Here is a 27464-nt window from a genome sequence, read left to right on the forward strand (position 1 = left end):
CTCGGATGTCCAAGCCACCATGGAAAACAGGGAACCCCATGCATTTCCGAAAGGAGGATACCCGTGGGAATCTGCAGAGGTATTATTTGTGCAAATCGGCCCAGAATGTATTACCCAGACACCCCCACAAAATCCAAAATGTGGGAAAAAAACGCATTTTCCGCTCATTTCACTCAGCTCATCCAACGAAACACGCTGCCAACAACACATGGCCTATCGTCCGGCGTTCCCACAGGTGTCCCAATGAAAACGGTACCTCACATGTGTGGTTGCACCTACCTGGGCGCCAAGGGGAAAGCCTGAAACACAGGTAACCCCAAGTCTGTTTTGACACCTGAATTTCACACTTACTGCAGACGGACACACCATATAGATATGGGCCTCGGGTGTCCAAGCCACCAAGGAAAACAGGGAACCCCATGAATTTCCGAAAAGAGGACACCTGTGGAAATCCACAGAGGTATGATTTGCTCAAATCGGCCAGAATGTATTATCCAGACACCCCCACAAAGTATGAAATGTGGGAAAAAAAACGTATTTTCCACACATTTCACTCTGCTCCCCCATTGAAATACGCTGCCAACAACACATGGCCTACTGTCCCGCATCCCCACACGTGTCTCAATGAAAATGGTACCTCACATGTGTGGGTGCACCTACCTGGGCGCCAAGGGTAAAGCCTAAATCACAGGTAACCCCAAGTCTGTTTTGACACCTGAATTTCACACTTTCTCCAGACAGGAACACCATACAGATAACTGCCTCGGGTGTCCAAGCCACCAAGGAAAACAGGGAACCCCATCCTTTTCCAAAAAGATGACACCTGTGGGAATCCACAGAGGTATGATTTGCGCAAATCGGCCAAGAATGTATTACCCAGACACCACTGCAAAGTCTGAAATGTGGGGGAAAAAATGCATTTTCTGTACATTTCACCTGGCTCATCCATCGAAATACGCTGCCAACAACACATGGCCTACTGTCCCACGTTCCACAGGTGTCCCGATGAAAACGGTACCTCACATGTGTGGGTGCACCTACCTGGGCGCCAAGGGGTAAGCCTAAAACACAGGTAACCCCAAGTCTGTTTTGACACCTGAATTTCACACTTTCTGCAGACGGACACACCAGACAGATATGGGCCTCGGCAGTCCAAGCCACCAAGGAAAACAGGGAACCCCATGCATTTCCGAAAAGAGGACACCCGTGGGAATCCGCAGAGGTATGATTTGCGCAAATAGGCCAGAATGTATTACCCAGACATCCCTGCAATGTCCGAAATGTAGGGGAAAAAACGCATTTTCCGCACATTTCACTCAGCTCACCCATCGAAACACACCTCCAACTACACATGGCCTACTGCCCTGCTTTCCCACAGGTATCCTGATGAAAACGGTACCTCACATGTGTGGGTGCACCTACCTGGAAGCCAAGGGGAAAGCCTAAAACATAGGTAACCCCAAGTCTGTTTTGACACCTGAATTTCACACTTTCTCCAGACAGGAACACCATACAGATATGTGCCTCGGGTGTCCAAGCCACCAAGGAAAATAGGGAACCCCATGCATTTCCGAAAAGAGGACACCCATGGGAATCCGCAGAGGTATGATTTGTGCAAATAGGCCAGAATTTATTACCCAGACAACCCTGCAAATTCCGAAATGTGGGGGAAAAAATGCATTTTCCACACATTTCACTCGGCTCACCCATCGAAACACGCCGCCAACAACACATGGCCTACCGTCCCGCGTTCCCAAAGGTGTCCCAATGAAAAATGTACCTCATATGTGCGGGTGCACTTCCTGGGCGCCACGGGGAAAGCCTAAACCACAGGTAACCCCAAGTCTGTTTTGACACCTGAATTTCACACTTTCTGCAGACGGGCACACCATACAGATATGGGCCTCAGGTGTCCAAGCCACCAAGGAAAACAGGGAACCCCATGCATTTCCGAAAAGAGAACACCCGTGGGAATCCGCAGAGGTATGATTTGCGCAAATAGGTCAGAATTGTTTACCCAGACACCCCCGCAAAGTCCGAAATGTGGGAAAAAAAACATATTTTCTGCACATTTCACTCGGCTCACCCATCAAACACACAGCCAACAACACATGGCCTACTGTCCCGCGTTCCCACAGGTATCCTGATGAAAACAGTACCTCACATGTGTGGGTGCACCTACCTGGGCGCCAATGGGAAAGCCTAAAACACAGGTAACCCTAAGTGTGCTTAGACACCTGAATTTCACACTTTCTGCAGACCATACAGATTTGGGTCTCGGGTGTCCAAGCCACCAAGGAAAACAGGGAACCCCATGCATTTCCGAAAGGAGGATACCCGTGGGAATCTGCAGAGGTATGATTTGTGCAAATCGGCCCAGAATGTATTACCCAGACACCCCCACAAAATCCAAAATGTGGGAAAAAAACGCATTTTCCGCTCATTTCACTCAGCTCATCCAACGAAACACGCTGCCAACAACACATGGCCTATCGTACGGCGTTCCCACAGGTGTCCCAATGAAAACGGTACCTCACATGTGTGGTTGCACCTACCTGGGCGCCAAGGGGAAAGCCTGAAACACAGGTAACCCCAAGTCTGTTTTGACACCTGAATTTCACACTTACTGCAGACGGACACACCATATAGATATGGGCCTCTGGTGTCCAAGCCACCAAGGAAAACAGGGAACCCCATGAATTTCCGAAAAGAGGACACCTGTGGAAATCCACAGAGGTATGATTTGCTCAAATCGGCCAGAATGCATTATCCAGACACCCCCACAAAGTATGAAATGTGGGAAAAAAAACGTATTTTCCACACATTTCACTCGGCTCCCCCATTGAAATACGCTGCCAACAACACATGGCCTACTGTCCCGCATCCCCACACGTGTCTCAATGAAAATGGTAACTCACATGTCTTGGTGCACCTACCTGGGCGCCAAGGGTAAAGCCTAAATTCCAGGTAACCCCAAGTCTGTTTTGACACCTGAATTTCACACTTTCTCCAGACAGGAACACCATACAGATAACTGCCTCGGGTGTCCAAGCCACCAAGGAAAACAGGGAACCCCATCTTTTTCCAAAAAGATGACACCTGTGGGAATCCGCAAAGGTATGATTTGCGCAAATTGGCCAAGAATGTATTACCCAGACACCACTGCAAAGTCTGAAATGTGGGGGAAAAATGCATTTTCTGTACATTTCACCCGGCTCATCCATCGAAACACGCCTTCAACAACACATGGCCTACCGTCCCGTGTTTTCAAAGGTGTCCCGATGAAAAACGTACCTCACATGTGCGGGTGCACCTACCTGGGCGCCAAGGGGAATGCCTAAAACACAGGTAACCCCAGGTCTGTTTTGACACCTGAATTTCACACTTTCTGCAGATGGGCACAACATACACATATGGGCCTCGGGTGTCCAAGGCACCAAGGAAAACAGGGAACCCCATGCATTTCCGAAAAGAGGACACCCGTGGGAATCCGCAGAGGTATGATTTGTGCAAATAGGCCAGAATTTATTACCCAGACACCCCTGCAAAGTCCGAAATGTAGGGAAAAAAACTCATTTTCCGCACATTTCACTCGGCTCACCAATCGAAATACGCCGCCAACAACACATGGCCTACTGTCCCACGTTCCACAGGTGTCCCGATGAAAACGGTACCTCACATGTGTGGGTGCACCTACCTGGGCGCCAAGGGGTAAGCCTAAAACACAAGTCTGTTTTGACACCTGAATTTCACATTTTCTGCAGACGGGCACACCAGACAGATATGGGCCTCGGCAGTCCAAGCCACCAAGGAAAACAGGGAACCCCATGCATTTCCGAAAAGAGGACACCTGTGGGAATCGGCAGAGGTATGATTTTTGCAAATTGGCCCAGAATATATTAAACAGACAGCCCCGCAAAGTCTGAAATGTGGGGAAAAAAACTCATTTTCCGCACATTTCACTGAGCTCATCCATTGAAACACGCTGCCAACTACACATGGCCTACCGTCCGGCGTTCCCACAGGTATCCTGATGAAAACGGTACCTCACATGTGTGGGTGCACCACTAGCGCGTCTTGCTGTTAGATTGTATACTTGCTAATTGTGCAGACCTATAGCTACTAAGATGTAAATAACTGCCTTCCTCGTATTGTAAGCCTGTATATTCTATTACTTCCTGTGTAATGTTACTGGCCATTTATTGTCTGTATTATATGCAACACTTGTAAGCTTTGCATATCCTTTATGCGCCCTGCTACTCCTGGGTCTGGTGCGCTTTATAAATGTAATAAACAAACAAACAAACCTGGAAGCCAAGGGGAAAGCCTAAAATATAGGTAACCCCAAGTCTGTTTTGACATCTGAATTTCACACATTCTTCAGACGGGAACACCATACAGATATGGGCTTCGGGTGTCCAAGCCACCAAGGAAAACAGGGAACCCCATGCATTTCCGAAAAGAGAACACCTGTGGGAATCCGCAGGGGTATTATTTGTGCAAATAGGTCAGAATTGTTTACCCAGACACCCCTGCAAAGTCCGAAATGTGGGAAAAAAACATATTTTCTGCACATTTCACTCGGCTCACCCATCGAACACACAGCCAACAACACATGGCCTACTTTCCCGCGTTCCCACAGGTATCCTGATGAAAACGGTACCTCACATGTGTGGGTGCACCTACCTGGGCGCCAATGGGAAAGCCTAAAACACAGGTAACCCCAAGTGTGCTTTGACACCTGAATTTCACACTTTCTGCAGACGGGCACACCATAAAGATATGGGTCTCGGGTGTCCAAGCCACCAAGGAAAACAGGGAACCCCATGCATTTCCCAAATGAGGACACCTGTGGGAATCCGCAGAGGTAGGATTTGTGCAAATCGGCCCAGAATTTATTACACAGACACCCGCGCAAAATCCAAAATGTGGGAAAAAACACATTTTCTGGACATTTCACTCAGCTCACCCATCGAAACACGCCGCCAACAACACATGCCCTACCTTCCTGCGTCCCCACTTGTGTCTCAGTGAAAATGGTAACTCACATGTGTGTGTGCAGCTACCGGGGGCGCAAAAGGAAAAGGGTAACCCACTGGTAACCCCAAGCCTTTCGGCACAGCCCGTTTTGTTCATGTGGGCAACCTACAGATTTGGGCCTAGGGTGTCGAAGCCAGCAAGGAAAACAGGGAACCCCATGCATTTCCCAAAAGAGGACACCGTGGGAATCCACAGCGGTCTGCCTTGCACAAATTGCCCCAGTTTTTATTGGCCACAATCCCCGACAAAGTGTGATATTTGGTGGGGCAAAAAACACAATATTCACTTTATCTGGGGTTCTGGGTAATACATTCGGGGCCGCTTTGTGCAAATCAGACCTCTGTGTATTCCCACGGGTGTCCTCTTTTGCGAAATGCATAGGGTTCCCTGTTTTCCTTGCTGGCTTCGACACCCTAGGCCCAAATCTGTAGGTTGCCCACATGAACAAAATGTGCTGTGGCGAAAGTCTTGTGGTTACCAGCGGGTTACCCTTTTCCTTTTGCGCCCCCGGTAGGTGCAACCACACATGTGAGGTACTGTTTTTGTCGGGACACCTGTGGGAATGCGAGAAGGTATGACATTAGTTGTTGGTGACGTGTTTCGGTCAGTGGACACAGGGAAATGTCTCTGAAATTGACTGGAAATGAAAACAATTCTCAGACATTTCGCTCTGGCGACCCACCGAAACACGCCGCCAACAACACATGGCCTACCTTCCCGCATCCCCACACGAGTCCCGATGAAAACAGTACCTCACATGTGTGGGTGCACCTACCTGCACGCCAAGGCGAAAGCCTAAAACACAGTTAACCTCAAGTCGGTTTTGACACCTGAATTTCACACTTTCTCCAGACAGGAACACCATACAGATATTGGCCTCGGGTGTTGTTAGGCAGAAACCTGTGCAGTTCCCTCTGGGACCACTGCAAAAGATTTAGGACTACAGGTGTTTGGCAGTAAACCCACTTGGTAGTAGTCTGTACCACACAGATTCACTTGGTAGCTGTGGCTGAGCAGTCAGACTTCCCTCAAGAAGAGTTTGGCAGTATACAGAGTATTCACAATAGGCAAGAGAACACAGTAGAACAAGTAAACGCTGACCAGGGCTTGGTGTAAAAGAGATATCATTATTTATTTAAAACCACATCTAGAAAAACACACAGGCACTAATAGTAAGCAATTCAAAAACACGGTCACTTAAAGATATGCACTCCCTTAAAAGAATATTAGACAAGTCTTAAGTAAAGCCCCACTTATTTTCAGACAGCGGTGAGCGCTTAACGTAGATGGCACTCTAATAACTCGTTTTAAAAAGGGAGAGAAAAACAGAGAATAAACTGAAACAGATCCCAACACTTTTTCACGAACACACAAGAGAGGAAGGTAAAATAACACAGTGAATTCAGAATCAGTAGGCCGGATCCGCTTTAAGAGGATCAAACGAAATGTGTCCAAGGTCACACGGTTGCAGTGCACAAGAGTCTCATAAAGGTTCAAAAAGAGTTGGACCAAAGAAAGGGACCAGTTAGAGGGTCAAGGCGGCCAGCCCAGTCCAGAAGGTTAAGGGGTTATTATTACCTTGCTTGTAGCAATCTTTAGAAAGGGAGGCCTGGTGGACACGGAACCTTAAAGTGGTGAGAACGCTCCAGCGGGGGCAGTTGTTGCTGGCAGCGGATGCAAGTCAGTGCTTCGTCCGGGGGAAGAGAGGATCTCGTCTTGGAGGAAGACAGGAGTCTGTTGCCCTGCCAGGGAAGAAACCAGCCGCAGAGTTTCTCAGGTACAACGAGCGGTCCGTTGATTCGCGGTTCAGTGGTGAGTGGCTATCCAGCCGCCGGGGTGCTTGTCATGGGCAGTTCGACCACAATCCGGGCTGGGGTGCGAAGAAAGAAAGGAAAACTGGCTGTGCCCACCAGTCAGGGGAAGAAGCTTCTCCAGCCGGGAGATCTTCTCTGTCGTCGGGAAGTGGTGAGTCGGTTCTGCAGGGCTCCACAGGTGGTGTCATCGTGGTAGGTCGGCTCAACTTCTCCCTCGTGGGATTCTCAGGTCCTGTGGCGACTTCTGAAGTTCCAGTCCCAAAGCCCTGCTTTTATGCAGAAAACCCCCATTCACTCAGCCTAGCTGTCACTCAAACATGCTAAGTGGTGAGCCGGCCGGCTCAACACTTGGGGCAATCACACAAGAGGGCGACTTGAGTTACCAAGGTAACTCAGTCCAGGGTGCCTACACCCCCTCCCACAACCCTGTGGTACCCAGACAGAGTGGCACCACTTTTGGAGGCTTCTGTGGAGAAACCCGCCAAAAGTGGAACAAAGGGCTCGACTTGGGTTGGAGTCACAGAAGAGAACACAAACACCATTTTAGAATTCAGTCCTGGCAAAAAATACCAACTGGTGAATTAATATTAAATAAATAAACCGGCGGTATGTTCGAGGCTATGAGAATTAAATAATTAAAGTTGGTAGCCTCGAACAATGGGAAAATCCCATAGGGATATATTCGCAGTCGAATATAAATAGTAGTATCCACTGCTACCAGCCAAAACTCGATCTGGGGGGACGGAGACGTGCCCCCGCGACTAACAGACCCCAGGGCAATCGAATTGCCCCGACCAGTACGTCCACAATATGATGGTTTGTACTGGTTCCTGTTCATAATTTGGGACTAGTAAAGCCAATGGTGACTTTACATGCCGTGGGAGACAGTAGTCAGTCCCAGGGTATGGACTCTATGGTGGGGTGTCACTATGACACCCCTGTGTCACTGCACGGATGGTGCTGTGTAACACACATAGTAAAAAAACACATGAGATCCTATGGAGTAAAGGACCCCATAGCCCATAAAATACATTGGATCTCATTACGACCCCGGCGGTAAGAAATGTACATTACCGGCATGGCGCAACTAACGTGTCCGTGGTGGCCTGAAGCTGTAAAAAGTGGCACATTACGACCCATCGGGCACGAGCATTGCGCCATGCCGGTAATATAAACTGCGCCATGCCAGTAACGCCCCCAAAATGGCACCTACCGGCATCGTATGCCGCGCAAGGTGCACCACCGCCACCCCTCCCACTGATATTAGCGGTGACCGCAATCAGCGGTGACCGCAATTAGCGGTGACCGTAAATAAGCAGAACCAGAAGTTACGTTATCTTCAAAAACACAATCCATTGGAATCAACCGAACCAGTTGACATCTGACCCTGAGAACCGGCAGAAAACATCAGCTACATCTACCCTTCGAGAAAATGCCTAAAGTTGTCAAGAAAAGTTGTGATCGCCAGCGGCAGGACCGTTTCAGCAGGGAGGAGCTGAACATGTTGGCAGAGACACTGCAGGAAAACGCTGCTGTAGTCTTTTCCACCCAAATGACCAGACCAGCAATTGCACAGAAGAAGTCCATATGGGCCCTAGTTGCACAGCGGGTGAGTGCAGTGGGAAAAGCACCCCGCAATGTGAGACAGTGCCGTAAGCGGTGGGATGATCTCCAGCTCCGCGTTAGGAGCATCCTGTCCGCCAACAGGAACATGGGCATGGCAACCGGGGGAGGATCAGAGTCCCCAATAAAATTGCAGCCCTGGGAGGAAATCTGTGCCAGTATAATCGGAATCGAGTGCATCGAGGGGGTAGGAGAAATGGAGAGAGGTGCCCCGACATCAGGCGATGCAGGTAGGTGCTTCAAATCATGCCATGCAAAAGTCACTAAAGTCCATATTCATGTGAAGCACAATGTTGCCTAAAAGTGTTAATGCGACACATCAGCAGAAGACTGCCTAAAGCCATTTCTGACCTCCACCCTGTACACATGCAGTATGCACACCCTAACTGTAGGCACCCACATACCTCCATGCTACTTCCACACAAAAGGGAGACAACCTGTATGTCCCAGCCTCCAATGTGCAGCATCTAGAAATCAAAATGATGGCAGTCATCACAATGCCCGCTCAATGTCCGCAGACCCATCAATAACACTTTCCCTCCTTTGCTCCACCACAGGCTCCCATTCCGACCTCGATGAGGAAGACACTACTGCCACCACACCTGCCAAGAAAGCCAGGACCGCAGTGCCAGCATACCAACCCTCCACCTCTGCTGTACAGACCAAACCCACACAGCCGACAAAGTCTGTGGGAAAAACACAGGACAGGGCACTGACAGGCACCACAGAAAGCAGCACGGTACCAGCAGCAGCAGCAGACATACACTCACTGGTGGCCACAGAAGGGACTGTGTCTGCAGGAAGCAGCACAATCGCAGAAATTGCTGCCAATGCAGCTTCCTCTGACAGTGATGCGGGGATTGATGAGGAGATCGTTGTAGGACCCCCCACTGACCACCCTCATTCCGCCTACCTGTCCCAAAGCAGCCGGCATGAAGATGCCACACAGGGGCAATCAGATGTTGAGTCTTGGCCAGGCTCTCCATGCTCAGTGCAAGATGTGCAGGAGGCGAGCAGCCCAATGGAAACACCACTGCCAATATCCATGTCCCAGAAAAATCAACAGTCGTTGGAGGAGATTATCACACGGCAGCACCAACTCTCCTCACTTCTGACTGAGCATGTGGCAGAATGTGGGGGTGCAAGGGCAGGGATGCAGCAATGCGCAGAGACTGTGAAGGCTGCAATACAGTCCTCCACAAAGGACATCTGTGCTGAACTCGCTGCGGTGCGGCACGTTCTCTCTGAGCTAGTTCAGTCAATTAGGGACATGCGTCCCAATGAGCAGCCAGGTACCTCCTCCGCTGCAAGTTCAACCCCAAGCAGCCCGGTCCAGTGATCGGGCAGGAACCTGCGGAGCATAGGCAGCGGTGCCCCGGGGGCTGGGAGAGGGGGCTGCCAATAGTGGCCGCCCAGTGGAAAAATGCAACATTAGCCACTTCATCACAGGCATCCTCACACCTTTGCAGGGAGTTCAGGAGGGAGGGGGGAGTGGGTGTGTTGGGGAGTTCAAGGGAAGGGGGGTGGGGGAGGGGGGAGTGGGTGTGTTGGGGATTTTCAGGGGGAGGGGGGTGGGTGTGTTGGGGAGTTCAGGGGGAGGGGGGAGCGGGGAGTGGGTGTGTTAAACCAATTCACATTTCCAATACACTTTTCCCTTTTGCACAAATCAAATGTGTGGACATTGCTCATTGCGTATGTGTGCTTTATTGGTGTACAGTCCACAGTGTGCATGTCCCAGACACACACAGTGCCCCAAGTGGCGTCTCCCTGTTACACACACCAGCCGTGTGTGCTAGAAGCATTGGTTAATGATATTTAGATGCATTTCACGCCCCTCCTGTGCATCGCTGCCTCCCTGAGGTGCTGCCCCATCCCCACCCTCCTCATCCTCATCGTCAGGTGGTTGCAGTTCAGCATCAGGGGGCAGGGCCACATTTTGTCTGATGCACATATTGTGTAGCATGACAAATGCCATGACGATCTTTGCAACCTTCTCATGGCGGTGCCCCAACAGACCTGCTGAGGCAGCGAAAACGTGCCTTCAGTAGACCGAATGCCTGCTCAATCACCACACGGGTACGTGTTCCGGACTGGTGTAAGGAGCCACCTCTTCAGGGGATAGCCTGCATCACCTGTATGTGGGCAACAATGCATGTGTCAGTCATGACATCAAATAACAAACATGATGTGCCACCATGGCATGCATTTGACTTTTACTTCGTACCAATTTTCCATGCACAAATGGATTCACACTATGTAACCGGTATATGTGTATTGCTCTCATGGACTCTTTCGCATGCCAACAACCAATGTAGGCAGGGGGGTCAAGTGCCTTGTGAGTGCCCATCCACTGTGTTCGTTCATGGCGTTTGTTTTGGTGACCTGGCACGTGTCCTGTGATATCAACGCTCACATGATGGCAACATTGCTGTCAGCCTCATGATGACCCCAATGAGCACTACTGATGTTGATAGGGAAATTTTTGGTGCCTTGGTGTCTGTGTAATGGTGTATTGATGTTTCTGTCCGTCATGTGCCTCCTTTGTGCGCAGTTATGGGGGACAGGCCTTTCAGTTGATGGTGTTTGGTGCTGTGCATGTAGGTGCATTACGTTGAGGTCAATGTGGTCCGAATCGGTACAATGCACTTGCAGACGGTTGTGTCATGGTTGGGACACACCTTCATTCACATGGTAGGGCTGCTTACATCGGGCATTATGTGTACAGGTGTCAGCTGACGTTTGTGCTGCTTTAGGGTATGAACTGGCTCCATTGCCTCTGGTACTCGCAGCCAGGTAATGTATGCACCCCCCCCCTTTCAGCCAGGTAAAGTATGCATCCTTCCCCCCACCTTTCAGCCAGGTAAAGTATGCATCATTCCCCTCCCTCTTTCAGCCAGGTAAAGTATGCATTGGTACGTCGATCACCTACCCACTTCACATTTCCATGTCCATGACATGAGACTCACCGAGTAGCCAGGATCTTGGCCCTGCATGTCGCTCCATGTAGCGTGGTATTGTGGAGTTATGCAGGACCATTGAATCATGGGTTGATCCAGGGAATCGGCCACAACAATGTGTGATGATCCTGTTGGATTCACAGACCATTTGCATGTTGATTTAGTGAAATAGTTTATGGTTGCGGTACGGTACCTCCATGGCATGTGGGACCACCAATTCCACAAGGGTGCAGTCGATGGCACCAATGCAACCAGGTATGCCGGCTAGTGCATGGAAACCCATTTTGGTGTTTGCAATCTCCTGGTAATGAGATGTGGTCGTCTGTGTGCTTGAGGAGGGCAACAAGCACTTGGATCAGTGTACGTGAGAATAATGTTTGTGAAATGCCATGCAAGTGCCCCACTGTGTGCTGGTAGGTGCCTGTGGCCAGGAAGTGGAGCACGGACACTACCTTCAGCAGGGGTGGGATGGCTGTGGGTGTTTCTATCATGATGACAATGTCGTTGCATATCATGTCCACGATGGTGGTGATGGTGTCCCGGTCCAAACGGTACAGGGTGTGGATCTGCTCAGCGGAGAGGTTGAATGGACTGGCTCTGATGCGTGGGATTGGGGGCTGCTTGCGTGGTAGCACTGGCTGTGCTGGTGGGGCTTGGTGGCCCTGCCCTGCCCTCCTTCTCCTCCTGCGTGCTGCCTGTTGTTGTTGTTGTTGTAGTTGTAGTTGTAGCACTTGCATTGCAATCAGGTCCTCCAGCCCCAACATTGCTAGTCATATTGGAATCATTGTGGAGTGTGACTGGGTGTGGGAAGGGGTGGGGTGTGCTCTTTTTGTATTTGGTGAGTCTGTATTGCCTCCACCTGTGCTGATTCTGTGCAACTGTGGCAGCTGGATACACTGCACATGGCCATTTACGGTTGGTTCGCGATGGCGGAATTAGCACCGTGGCGGTAAGGTACTTAACGGCCTTTGTGATGGCGTTAAGTGCATGTCCGCTTGGTTCGTGATTCGCGTACCTTCGCGCAATGCCGTTATTTACGGCGTGGAAGGTCGCGTGCGTGCGACCTTGGTGCAGTTAGCGGCACCGTTAACTACGATGCCGCTAATAGCAATGTCACGGGTCATAAAGGGACCTAGCGGAAAACGATGCTGGTAATCATTTACCGGCATCGTTTTTCGCTTACCGCCGGGGTCGTAATGAGGGCTCATGAATCATGTCCAAGAGTGGGAAAAATAGTCTCACTCTTGGCAGGAGAGAAAAAAACAAACTCCAGAAATCCAGCAAAGCTGCTGGGGGACTCACTAGTGCCCCTGAAATGGTGGTAGCCCTCCCCACCCACACCAAGTGGAAAGGAGGGCCACCCCGTGTAGCCCTCCCTGGGGGAAGATTTATGCCCCCAGGCAGGAGTACATGAGGTGGTCCCCCATCCAATTGGGGGGTGGGGGGATGGCCACCAGGAATAAGTGTGCAGGCCCCCCAAAGGATGGGGCCTGCAGGTTAGCCCCCCCTGGGGGGTAGATGGCTGATCAAAAAAAACAAAAAAAACAAAAGGGAATTTTGGGTGGGAGTAGGGGGGCACTAGCCACCAGGGATATATTTTACAGCAAAGGGTGGTGTCCCTCTACCCTTAACTCCAAGGGAAAATGGGGCCACCCCTTGTAGCCCTCCCTGGAGGCAGATATCTGCTCCTAGGGCACCTGACCCCTAGTGAGGGCTGCATATGATGCCCCCCTCTTATCTGCCCCCAGGGAGGGCTGAATGAGATGCCCTCTCCCTGCATTTGGCTTGGGGGGTAGATGGTCACCCCCCATTACATTATAAAATTACCTGGCAGTTTAGGATGCCCCTCAGCTCGCCATAAAGTGTATTGAAATGCCAACATGAAACTGAAGGTAATCCAGCCCCCTGGCAGTGAGGGGGGACCTCCCCCTCACATAGCCAGGGGGTTGGATAACTGTTTTAAGCGATCCCAGGGATCGCTCAAAACAGAGTGCCAAAAAGGATGAGCTATCTTGTCCTTGGCACTGTGAAAGTAATTCCAAGGACGCGAAAGCTTGTCCTTGGCGCTTAAGGGGGTAAGGATTGTGCATGATTTATCTCCTGTTTTTAGAAGGTTCTGAAGTACTCGCTGGCGGAACATTTCTTGTAAAATATTTTCTTTTGGTATGGTTACTTGCCACTACATCAAGATTTATTGGTGCAGCGTTAGCAGTAGTGGTAGCTGAAGTCTTGCTAATCACTTTCTGTTTCGTTTTACATTTTGATAGATGAGGCAAAGTTTCTGTACTAGAAGCTTGTTTTGTTTCGCTTAATGACTGTATTAGCTGTTTTGTTTGAACTTTTTGTACACAATCTGCTAGAGATGGAAGCTTATTTTGGACACTTTTATTTAGATTTGCTCTACTACTGCATTGCGTTCTACAGAGTTGCTTTTTGGTAGGCACTCTTTGAGGTCTGTTGGAGAAAAAAAGAAAGTGTGGGTTGGGCTGTTGTGCAGTGCATGCATGCTTTGTGCATGAGTGTCTGAGTATGATGGTAAGGATGATTGTGGAGGTGTGTGATTGTGCAATGGGCAGCTACCTCAAGTCGGGAAGGTTAGTCTTCTATTTGTGTGTTACTATACTGGGTTTCAGATGACAATCTAAAGTATGCAGCTGGTAAGGTGAAGCACTAATACTACATCTAATGGTAAAGGGTTAATACACTTGTTTGTTCTACAATACTAAAATGCTAGTGTGTTTGAGTAACAGTTAAAACATGTTAGTATTGTACTTACTTTTTTGTATGGAAAGAGTAGGTTTCTTCTAAGTTCTTGTTCGTACTTCAGACGCTGCTGCTTTTCAGGAGAGTGGTCTTCACTGCAATTGTAAAAGAAAGAAGTTAGTGAATATGTGTGTTTATAGAACTTTTGTTAATGTAGACATTGTTTTTTTGTTTTTGTAGTAGTAGTGTTTTCTTATAACTGAGCATAGTTTGCACATGCAGTTTCCTTTGCGTATGTGCATTCTGTATATTTTATTTAGAATCTGTTAGTTGAATATGTTGTGCAAATGAGTGTAATAGTAAACATATAGAGCACACTTGTTTTTTAATGTAATGTTATTGGATATTAAGAGAAGAAGAAATAATCATATGCATTTTTTGCTATTTTTACAGGGTGAATGGCAGAGATTGTACAGAAAAGTATGCAATGTATGCATTTGTGAAGGTGTGGGAAATAAAGAAGAAGGATTTCATATAGAGGCAGTGGTGTTGTTTGAGATAAGAGCCTTTCTAAAGATATTGGCTGTGTGTGTGTGCTTGAATGAAGATGCATGTACTCATCCTGGCTGTATGTAATTTTATAGAACACTGGGCAGCCTTTTTCATGCTTATACTGTTATTTCTCCCATCTTTTAATATGAAATGAGTTTATTTAGATAGCGGTGTGTGTAAACAAAACTTTGGAGAGCAGAAAGGTTTGCAATTGACACTTCATCATAGCAGATGGGAGAAATGACAGTATGTTCATTTTACAGTTTATACAGGGTAAGTGGCAGTTACTCTGTTTATATGTATTCCTAGAAGAGCTGTACATGTACTGTGTAGAAAATATTTCTAGCTGCAGTCTGTGTTCATGCATGTGGATTTGCATGAATCTGCAAGTAGAAATCTTGGGGAGTTTTATAGTAGTTGTTGCTGTAGGTCCTTTGCAGTCACAGCGCAATTGTACTGCGAATGACCATAAGTACGTCTAAAGTGCTGATCTGTGATGATAGAGTTAGATGTAGAGTACTTGGATATGTTTGGTGGATGATCGTGTGACTGCTGAACAGCAGCCAATGAGGAAATGGTGCAGAATGTGAAGTGGAAAGGGTAGAAGGGCTGCCCCAGTGTTACGTGGTCCGTGCACACCGCGGCTAACCGCAGGCAGGGCGTGCCACATCCAGGGTTTCTCAACAAATCCATCATGGAAAGGAGACTGTAGGGATCAGCCAATCTGATGTTGAGGTTGTCATTTGTGTTGAAAGAGGCCGTGTATAGTGAAGATGGTAGAGGTGGAGAAAGTCAGGGTGTTGGTTTTTGGAGATATGTTTGTGCATGGTTTGGAGCAGTATGCTAAATGCAGGAATGTGGCAAACAATTTTGATGTTAAAGGAGTGGAGGTGGTGTGGAGCACTGTGCCTGGTTGAATGTGCAGGGAATTGTAATGGTTTGTGGAGGTATGGGCAGGGTGAACAGTCCATATGTAGTTGTTTTGCACTGTGGTGCTTTGCATTTGGGCTATGTCAGTGCCCCTACTTTGTTGGCAGATTTGGAACACTTGGTTCAGACAGTAATATAAATACTTCCAAATGCCAACGTTTTTTCTTTCTGGTTTAGTACCTAGGGCAATATGGGACAATAGTTTTGTTTTTGTCCTCAGCAAAATATTGCTAGGTGTGCAATCAACCGAGGCATGTTTGCTTTCATGCTTAGAGCTTGTATGTTCTTTTGTAATAATGAGAACATTGATTTTGGTAATGTTGTTTATTTTAAAGAAGATGGCATTTCTTTACCTTTTATAGGAAATGCCATATTTTTTTGGAACATAAGGGTTGCTTTGGAGAAGTTAATCTGAGGATTTGTGGAGGAAAATAAGAAAAAGAAAACAAAAAAAGTACAAAATTAAAGGTGTTTCTGGAGCATCTGCAAAAAAAAACACAAAAAGGCTCTTTTAAGAGCCAACCTCAAAGAGGAAATGGGGCACACTATTTAAATTGTCCTTCCCCACGTTCAGACTTTTTGATTTGTCTGCGGACACCGCCGTTTTCCGTGGAGAGCGCGTATTAAATACAGGGATTTTGGGGTTGAGTGGCATACAAATGAGACTGAGCAGAGCAAGGGATTGGTTAATAAGGTTTACTGGGTGTGTTGTGTAAGGAGAGAGTTTGTCACTAGGTCTTTTTCCTGAGAGAATAGCAGATAGCTATGTCTATGTGATTGTTTGGATTTTGGGAGAGTCGTGGATAAATTGGTTGGAGGTGCATGCCGATCGCTGTGGAGTGGCTGCACATCTTGGATTCTCTCATGTGAAAGTGCACTGGCATGGAGTGCGTGGAATCAAGTGGCTGGATTTGGTACCTCTCTGTGCTACTTTGGTGACACAGCGTCATCCAGGCATTATTATTATTCATTGTGGAGGGAACAGTTTAGGACATGTGTCTAGAATCTCTTTGCAATTTGCAATGAAAGAAGAACTTGGGAAAGTCATGGACATGTATCCAAACTCCAGAGTAATTATTTCCCGTATTGTGCAGAGACAAATGTGGCTGCGTTCTTTTTCATTTGGTCCACAAATGGAGACTGCAAGGCGGAATGTTAACAAGGCTGTTTGTGCCTTTTTGAGAGATGTTGGTATGTCCTCTTTTCCAAATGAAAACATTATGTTTTGTAGCACACGCATTTTTCGAAGAGATGGAGTATGTCAGATTTTTCTGCGAAATACACAAAATGCATTGCAACCTTTTTTGGAATTACAGCAATCTATTTTGCAGTAGGTGTTGACCATTTGAAGTTTTTGAAACACAACAATGCTCTTTTCAGAGCCACCACTTCCTCCCATAGAAAAGTGCAATGGTTCTGATAGGGCAGCACCCGCAAAAAATAAATGTCTGCAGACTTCTAAACAATTCACAACGCCCTGCATTATTTATTTGTCACTTCTATTTTTAAACTGTGAAAGGCGGCTCTGAAAAGAGCTTTTTTATTTTTGGGTTTTATTGTTTTATATATTTTTTAGATTTTTTAAACATGACACACAAGGAAAGGAGGGGAAAAGAGGGTAAGGAAGGGACACCAACCACGGGGATAAGAAAGGGCAGGTGGAGAGAATAAGATGTAGGGTGGGCCTTATTGAGCTAGGTCACATACCTTTTCATGCTCTTTGACCGCAGTCTCGAAAGCACTCCGAAGGTTCTCTTCCCTGCACAGTACTGCATCGCAGTACATGTACAATATTGCGACACTTGAAAGGTAAGGGTCAACAGCATCATGAATGGCCTTCGAGGCAGCTGGAGGGATGCACTGTGCCACATGAGTCTCTTTTGTGGTGACAGGAGCAGACACGGAGGATGCTGCAGAGGAACTCAACCTACTACGTTTATTGCAAGGTACAACCTTACCAATAGCCCCACCGTGGAACGACTTTAGGTGTTGCTTCATTGATATAGTACCATAGCTATATGAACCAGGCTTGCCATGATACAGCACCATGCAGCTCTGAGTGCAGATTACCTTGTTCGCACAAGCTTTTGGCTTTCCATCAGGAGTCGTAAATAACCGCCACACCCAAGACTCACGATGAGTACTAGTAGTAGGTACTTCCACTACCTCATCCTCTTCATCCTCCTCTGCATCCTCACGCCTGTTCCCCTCTGCAGGCCCTTGGGGAGGTGGTGGTGGAGGGGTTGGGGTGGTGCTGAGGAAGAAGCAACTGCAGCAGGAACAGCCATGGATGCCATCTTCAAAGTTCTTAGGAACCAGCAAGAACTCAGGACTTGAGGAACACAAAAGAGCAATCCAGCAGTGTGGTGTAGTGTCTCTCCTAAAAATCCAAAAACAGTATGAGGAGCATCTCTGGGGTGTGGCCTTTTATAGGGGTGCAGGTGCATGCTTCGCAGACACCTGTGCTGTCCACGGACATGTCACACACCACGAAAGGGATCAAAAAGTTCCAAAAAGTATGTAGATCGGCAGGGACATTGTCTGGGACATGTGCAATGGTGAACTTTTACTGTAAAATACCTTGAATTGCTTAAAAAGCACTTTTTTAAATTTTCGGGGGCACGGACAGTGTCCGCAAATAATGACACATGCTCAGCGTGGGTGCGGTCACATGATGACGTTGTGGACACGTTCGCAAATCGGACGGCTGTTCGTAGGACCCAAGTGTGTTATACGCATGTGCGCAGGTGTTCTATGAACAGTGTTGAAGTCCCAGAATAAAATAAATGTGCGTCAAAACTTTGCGGACAGGTGGACATGATATGGACATAATAGGTGTTCTACGGATATAATCATGCTGGTTGCGGACATTACGAACAGGGAGGTGTTCTTAGGACACCCCCATTTTGGGTGATTACGGACAAGCAGACATCTTGTGTGTTCTAAGGGCACCTCCATTTTAATTACGAACGGTACGAACAGGTATATTGTCCTTAGGACTCCCCCATTTTGGTTAATTATGACAGGCGGACATCTTGTGTGTTCTAAGGATACCTCCATTTTAATTACGGACAGTACGGATAGGTATAGGGCCTCATTACGAGTTTGGAGGTAGCCATGCCCTTAATAAGGGCATGGCTGCCTCCAAACTCGGGTCCGGGTCCTTCGTCCCTGAATGGGGAAACACCGGGCCATTCTAACTTTGGAGGGCCCAGTATTTCCCATTCAGGGAATTCGGACCCGGACCATCCCCATTCCCATTTGAGCCCTCATCGGGCGCAATGGGAATGGGGAGCATGCTAACAACAGGCCTGTTAATGACGGGCACGTTGTTAGCATGCTTGTCCACTCATGGGACCCGCAAAGGATGTCTGGTAAAACCAGATGTCCAGAGCGGGTCTCGCAAGGGGATCTCGTAATAGAGCGGTCTGGGGTTAACGGCTCCGTCACCTTTACCGACACAGTTAACCCCTTACCGCCTTCCTCGTAATGAGGCCCATAGTGTCCTTAGGTCACCCACATTTTGGTTAATTGCGGACATAATAGACACCCGCGCTGTCCGCAGACACCCTAACTGCCTTTTAAATAAATAAATAAGACACAGGCATATACTAAGAACACAATTAAAATGTTATTATTGTTTAACAGTATAAAAATTACGAAAGAGAGAGGGAAGCAGAAACTGAAACAAATACAGGGGAATTGGGGGTTTGGACGTGATGTATGGGAGGGGAGGAAGGGATGGAAGTCCCATTGTAACATTTTTCCTGCTGTAGAGGGTTTGGGGATAGTTGGCTGGGTGATGGAGAGGGGGAAACAGGAACATGTGGGATATATATATATTAGTTTTAGTGTACATAATACAGAACATTTATAAATATGTGAAATAAATATAGTGTACTTACTAGTTTCTTACAAGCTTTTGGTGTTACTGCTGTGTAGGTATGTTCTTGGTTTTTGCTGTACAGTTTCTGTGAGGTAATTCTGTTGGAGGCATATTTTTTTGGGGGGTATTTTCCATTATATTGGAAACACTATTTCAGTGGATGGTTGGTGTCTTACATATGCAGTTTCCACTTCTTATTTATTATTAATTGGAATGTATGTATGTGGTGCTTTTTGAACATGTTTTGTGTTTTTATTGTATGATACAATAATGTAAAATACTCCCTGAGTTTTTGGATAGTGTTCATGGTGACCGCGTCCGTCCGCGGACATGCGCTCGGTCTGCGGACATCAAAATCACTAGCGCGGGCAGGGGGTTCAGTATTTTCTATGTTATATGTATGTAAGCTAAGGGAGTCTTAGTAAACATGTATCACATTTACATTATCTATATGTATACTCAGTAAGAAAACTTTGTTAAAGGGGTATTATGGTTAGGTTGAGCTACCAAAAACCTATGAAATTCAGTGAAAAAAGTTGTTAAAGGAACGTTATGGTTAAGTTGCGCTACTAAAAACCTATAAAATTCAGTAAAAAAACGCTGTTAAAGGGACGTTATGGTTCCAAGTAAAACCGAAAACCCTTGAAATTCGCCAGTTATGGTAAGCTAAGCAACCATAACTCGCTTCATCACCATACTCTGTTAAGACTAACATCCAGGACATCAAAGATGACATCACAAATGGCACTGATGACATCACAGGTCTGGCTCCCTCTTTTTTTCCTTTACTGACATATCTATGCCAGTAACATTCAGGAACTAAAAATTCATATACTCATAATTCATATTCAAGTACTATATCTGTAGAGTTATACTCAAATATGTTCTTACAGTAATTCACTTGGGGTTCACTCACAGCATATGAAACATATACATAGGGGAAAAAACAGATAAGGAAAACAGCAAGGCTTTGTATGTATAAAGATAATCTGTATAGTTATCAACAATTTCTTATAGTTCTGCCTGTTTTAAAATTATTTTACTTTCCTGGATATGCTCATATTGTATACATTGTATGCACACTACTCTCCTTAGGGTCCAGTCACGTTATATGATAGTTATACATAGCGAAGTAGTAGCTTTGAAGCAGAGCGATCATTTCTGTGTATAAAGTTAATCAGTTGGGGTATGAAGATTGGCTGGTAGTACTGTTGTTTACTTCATTTTCCCTGTATATGCACATATTTGTATGTGTTGTTGTTATTTTTGTTTTGTTTCAAATAATGCAATTATATAGTAAGTGGGTTTTATTAGCTAGTTATTAAATGTTGCACAGTTGACAACATTGTAATAAAAAGCATTTATCATTTTACTATTCAACATGGTAAGATTAATAATGTTGTAAATCCATCATGTATGTTGCACACAATGCCTATGTTTCTACATAAGTAGCTTAGTATACTGGAAAGAACCTGATAATAGAATGGTATTCCAATCAATACATTACTTAATGCACTACGTACCTCATGATATTTATTCCAATAATCCTTCACACTTTTTATCAACATTACTATAAGAATCCCTTGTACAGACTTTTCATGAAAAGCAAATGCATGTGATGTCATCAGTGATGTCATCAATGACATTTGTGATGTCATCTTTGATGTCCTGGTGCTAGTCTGAGCAGTGCACGGTGGTGGCGTGAGTTATGGTTGCTTAGCTTAGCATAACTGGTGAATTTTATGACAGCACAAATGTCATTGATGACATCACTGATGACATCACATATGAATTTACTTTTCATGAAATATCTGTATAAGGCATTCTTATTATAATGTTGAGAAAAATGTGTCAAGGATCATTGGAATAAATATCATGAGCTAATTAGTGCATTAAGCAATGCATTGATATAAATAGCAATCTATTATGAATTTTTATCGAGTATACTAAGCTACTCATGCAGAAACCTAGGCATTGCGTGCAGCATACATGATGAAGATATAATATTCATAATGTTGATATGTTGAATAATGAAATGATTAATGTTTTCTTATTAGAGTTTTGTTTACTGTGAAATATGTAATAAGTAGCTAATAAAATCCACATATTACATAATTGCATTATTAAAGACAAAACACAAAGACACAATAATGTATACAAATATGTGTATATAGAGGGAAAGTGAAGTAAGCAAAAAAGCAGAAGTAGTAGCAGAAACAATTCATAACCTAACTGATTATGCTTATGCTAATAAATGATTGCTCTGTTGCAAAGCTGCTATTTACCCTATGTATCTGTATCACATGATGTGACTGGACCCTAAGGAAAGTAGTGTGAGTACAATGTCTACAAATATGAACATATACAGGGAAAGTATAGTATAGTAATAAAAAAAACAACAGAACTATCAGAAAGTGCTGATAACTCTACTGATTATTTTCATGCACGGAAAGGATTGCTGTCTTTCAAGCTTGTATCTTCCCTTATGTATATGTTTCATATAATATGAGTGGACCCTAAGAGAATTACTGTAAGAACATTCAGATGAGTCTACAAATATAGTACATTTACAATTTTTAGTTACTGACTGTTACTGAAGAAAACCATGTGGCCTAGTTGTGTCAGTAAAGGAAAAAAGAGGGAGACAGACATGTGATGTCATCAGTAATGTCATCAATGACATTTGTGATGTCATCTTTGATGTCATGGGTGTTAGTCAGCAGTGCACGTTGGTGGCACGAGTTATGGTTGCTTAGCTTACCATAACTGGCTAATTTCAGGGGTTTTTCGGTTTTACTTGGAACCATAACGTCCCTTTAACAAAGTTTTTTCATTGAATTTCATAGGTTTTTAGTAGCGCAACTTAATTATAACGTCCCTTTAACAAAGTTTTTTTACTGAATTTCATAGGTTTTTAGTAGCGCAACTTAACAAAAATAACTCTGACTTTATGTAAAAGTAACATAGAACATACTGAACCCCCTCTACTGAACTTTTAATGTCCGCGGACAGATGCGGACAACAGCACCACTACCCAAAAAGTCTGGGGGTATGTTTAATTGTTATATCATAACATATGAACATTTTACAAATTCACAAACCAGCACACATACACATTATATGTAGTAATAAATAAGAATTGTAACCCATATATATAACACACTAACCATTCATTTATATACAATATGTTCTAAAATGGAATATACCAAAAGAAGAAAGATAGGCTTCCAACATGATTACCGCACAGAAACTCCACAACTAAGAGCAACCGCAGATCTACAGACCGCTCACAACACACCTTACCAGAAGCTAGTAAGTGTACTGCATTTTACTCATATATTATAAACCAATGAATAAATATTATTTTATATACATTTAACATAAATATTTTTTTTTGTACAGACCATACAAAAATTGAAAATACAAAAGAAAAAGCAGTATTGGATAAGACTCTTCAGCACATAGAAGAAAAAATGGACCTACTCTTGGCAAATTTTAATAATTTAAACAACATTGTGGAGGATCACTCGAAACAAACAACTGCATACCATTGTCCCACATGTACCTGTCCCCCCTCACCATATCCCACTCAATTATCCCAAAACCCTCTCCATGAACCAAAACATTTTGATGAGACTTCCATCCCTTCTTCACCTCATATAAATCCTATTGAAACCCCGAATTCTCCTGTTTTTGTTTCAGTTTCTGCCTCACCTTCCCTGTCATAAATTTAACATACATGTTAAATAAAGTAAAATTATTATATTGTGTCCTAATTCTTTTCTTGTCTTTTTTTAAAAAGCAGTGTCCGCGGACAGCGCGGGTGTCCGGAATGTCCATTAAGAAACGAAAATGGAGGTGTCCTAAGAACACTATATCTGTCCTTAGTGTTCGGTAGCAAGTTGAAACTGTTCTAAGAACACATGCGGTGTCCTGAAATGTTCGTAAAGAAACAAAATGGAGGTGTCCTGAGGACGCTATTCCTGTCCGTATTGTTCGCAGGCAAGTTGAAACTGTTCTAAGAACACAGGATGTGTCCTGAAATGTTCGTAAATAAACGAAATGGGGGTGTCCTGAGGACACTATACCTGCCCTTACTGTTCGTAGATAGGTTGAAACTGTTCTAAGAACACATCAAGTGTCCTGGGATGTTCGTAAATAAACAAAATGGGGGTGTCCTGAGGACGCTCTACCTGTCCGTATTGTTCGCAGGTAAGTTGAAACTGTTCTAAGAACAAACGCCTGTCCGTAACTGTTCGTTTCACTTGTGACACACTTTTAATCACTTCAGGACCCGAACAGTGTCCGTAGAAGACCAACGCGCATGCGCAAAACAGTTTCAGTGCATTTGGTGTCCTGTGGACACCCGCACCCTTCGCAAACATGTTTGTGAACCTATCATGTGACCGCGCCCACGATCAGTGTATGTTCTGATTGCGAACACTGTTTGTGTCCCCGAACAATTTAAAACTACATTTTCAAGTAATCTAAAACATTTGTCAATAAAAACTCACCATAGTAATCCCGAGTTTCTACATACTTTTTGTGACTTTTTGAACCCTTTTTTCTGTTCGATCTGTCCGAGGACAGCATGCATGTCCGTGAACCGCGCACAAGCACCCCTATAAAAGACCACGCCCTAGTGCTCATTCTCATTGTGTTTCTGGCTATCCTACAGAACACAGCACATTTTGCTGCCAATTTGCAGATTGTCAGCTCCAAGTTGATGGCTTCCATGGCTCCACTCATGTCACCTGGTGCTGCATCTGCCTCAGCACCACCCCCACCCCCTCCACCACCACCTCCCCAAGGGCCTGAAGAGGGGAACAGGAGTGAGGATGCACAGGAGGATGAAGAGGATGATGAGAATGAGGTAGTGGAAGTCCCTACTACCAGCACTCAGCGTGAGTCTTGGGTGTGGCGGTTATTTACCATTCGTGGTAATGGTCCTAAGGCACGTGCGAACCAAGTTATGTTATGTTATGTTATTTTGCACTTATATAGCGACTTGTATACCATTGGTATGGTCTGAAGGCGCTGGTAGCTTGAACGCCCTTGGGAACCGAAGTTCAGGTCAGTAGAGAGAGTAGGGAGAGTCAACTGCGCATGTGCGCACCGGATAGGTGTGCAGCTAGTGCGGTATTCTTTAATAGCTGCTTCTTAGCGGTAGGTGTGGTGGTTGAGATCAGGGGTATGTGTTAGTTCTGGCAGGATTTATCCAGACTGATTGGGGCTGTGTTAGGCCTGAGGAGAACGCCTGGCTGGGGGGTGTGTGACCAGCAGTGTTTACTTAGATTGATGGGGAGTGAGCGGGAGGTGTTGGTATTAGAACAGTTATACTGAATGGTGTCATAGTATCTCTGTGTTCTGCTTGAGTGGTGGTGTAAAGAGGAGAGTAAGCGTGGGGTGTGATAGGATGGGTTACATGCTCTTTCGTACGTTCTCTGCATTCCGGACCATACTATGTACGTCGCGCAGTTCTATGTGCTCCAGTCCGTTCTATGGACTTTCATTCATTCCATGCATCCCCGTCAGCGCTACACACTCCAGTCTGCTCGGCGCACTCATGCATTCCAGTCCGCCCTGCGTGCTCCTGACTGCCACACACACGCACTGCTGTCTGCCCCTCACATGCACCCTGTCTGCACCTGTACTTCGCATTCACCCACCGTGTGCAGTCACCCGCTCCCCGCATTCACCCATTCCCCGCACTCACCAGCTTCGCACACTCATCCGCTCTATGCACTCATGCTTTCCCGGCTTCAACATTAGTATGCACTCATTAGTCCCTTAGAGTCATTCGTTAATACGCAGTAATCCTGTTCTATAAATTAATTTGCTCTATACACTCATTTGCTCTATAAACTCATTTGCTCTATACACTCATTTGCTGTCTAACCACATCCGCTCTCTAACCTCATCCGCTCTCTAACCTCATCCGCTCTATAGCCTCATCCGCTCTATAGCCTCATCCACTCTATAGCCTCATCTGCTCTATGACCTCGTCCGCTCTATAACCTCCTCCACTCTACACGCTCCTCCACTCTACACGCTCCTCCACTCTACACGCTCCTCCACTCTAGACGCACCTCCACTCTACACGCACCTCCACTCTACACGCTCCTCCACTCTACACGCTCCTCTACTCAACACGCTCCTCCACTCCACTCGATCATACGTTCTGTGCTATCATCAGTTCTACATTTGCTTCTCTGTATTTATGCCATTGTCCGCCATATGCGCTCGTCTGATCTGCATACCCAACCACTCTACATGCTCATCCGCATATCATGTTCATCCATTCTATACCTTCATCTGATCTACATACTCATTCGATTTACACACTCATTCGATCTATGTAGTCATCTGTTCCTCCACTCATTCATTCTTGCACTCAGTGCATTCAACTGTTCACACTCAACCACTCAACACACTCAGCCGCTTAACATGTTCATCCTTCTACACACTTATCCGATGTACTTACTCATTCGATTTACACACTTATTCAATCTATATAGTCATCTGTTCTTCCATTCGTGCATTCATCCGTTCAACATGCTTCATCCATTCTAACTAATTCATCGATGCTATTCACTTCGTTCCGTCCTCATGCATTATGTGCATTTCAGCAGTTTACATCTCCTTACTGTTTCCATATGATGTATTCTTATTATCCACTTCACTGTTTTGATCTACTTTACTCGTTTAATTCTGTTTGTCTTTCTAGTTTATATTCGGGTTATTAGTTGTCCATTTCTCACCTCAGGTAGTTTGTTGGGTTGGTGTCGTTGAGATGCTGTTTGTCTGTTTGGGTTAGTTTGGTTACCGGTTGGTTTTAGTTTAGGGGAGGAGCCAGGTTTTCAGCAGTTTGCGGAAGGATGATAAATCCTCAGTTTGGCGGATGTGCGGTGGGAGTGAGTTCCACAGTGTGGGGGCCAAGGCTGAGAATGATGGTCCGCCTTATCTGACTGAGTTTGTTTTAGGTATGACTAGGAGGCCGGCTGAGCTTGATCTTAGGGTGCAAGGGGGGTGATAGGGTTTTAGTTTGTTTTGAAGATATTGAGGTCCGGTTTTATGCAATGCTCGATGGGAGATGCATAATGTTTTGAAAGTCACCCTTCGGGCTACTGGAAGCCAGTGCAGCGTCTTAAGGGCTGGGGAGATGTGGTCTCTTGGGGCGTGCGCAACTAGCAATTTGGCTGCCGCGTTTGCAACTGGAACGAGTGCAAAATGGTACTCAGTCGCGGGAGGCATGGTTCATACAGCTTTGGGAGAACTACCATGAAGCGACACCTAAAGTCATCCCACACTGGGGCCATTTGCAAGGTTGTACCTTGCGAGGAGCATGGCAGGATGACTTCCTCTATTTCATCCTCCGTTTCCGACCCTGTCACCACAAGGAACACTCCTGTGGGACAGCGTATTCCTCAAGCTGCCTCACAGGCCATACGCAATACTGATGACCCTTACTTTTCGAGGGTCACAGTTGTGTATATGTACTGTGACGCAGTACTGTGCATGGGGGAGAGACTTTGTAGTGCTTTTGAGGCTATCGTCTCAGAGCACGAGAAGATCTGCTCACTACCCAAGTAAAACCCATTCTACATATTCCTCTCTCAGCTCGCCCTTTCTTATCCCTGTGGTTCGTGTCCCCCCTTACCCTCCTTTCCCCTCCTCTCCTAGTGTGTCTTGTATAAAAAAACAAAAAAAATAAAACAACAAAAATAAAAACAGCAGGGCCCTGTGTATTTTTTAGAAGTCTGCGGACAGTCTGTGGACATCTAAAATTTTGGGGTGCTACCCGATCATAACCATTGCAGTTTTATCTGGGAGGAAGTGGTGGCTCTGAAAAGAGCCTTTTGGTGGTGTTTGTTTGTGTTTAAAAAATTTGAAATGCTCAACACCTACTACAAAATGTATGCTGTCATTCCAAAAAAGGTTGCAATGCATTTTGTACAT

The sequence above is a fragment of the Ambystoma mexicanum genome, chromosome 5q (assembly GCF_040938575.1).
Source record: "Ambystoma mexicanum isolate Mex_15411 chromosome 5q, UKY_AmexF1_1, whole genome shotgun sequence".
In the NCBI taxonomy this organism is placed as follows: domain Eukaryota; kingdom Metazoa; phylum Chordata; class Amphibia; order Caudata; family Ambystomatidae; genus Ambystoma; species Ambystoma mexicanum.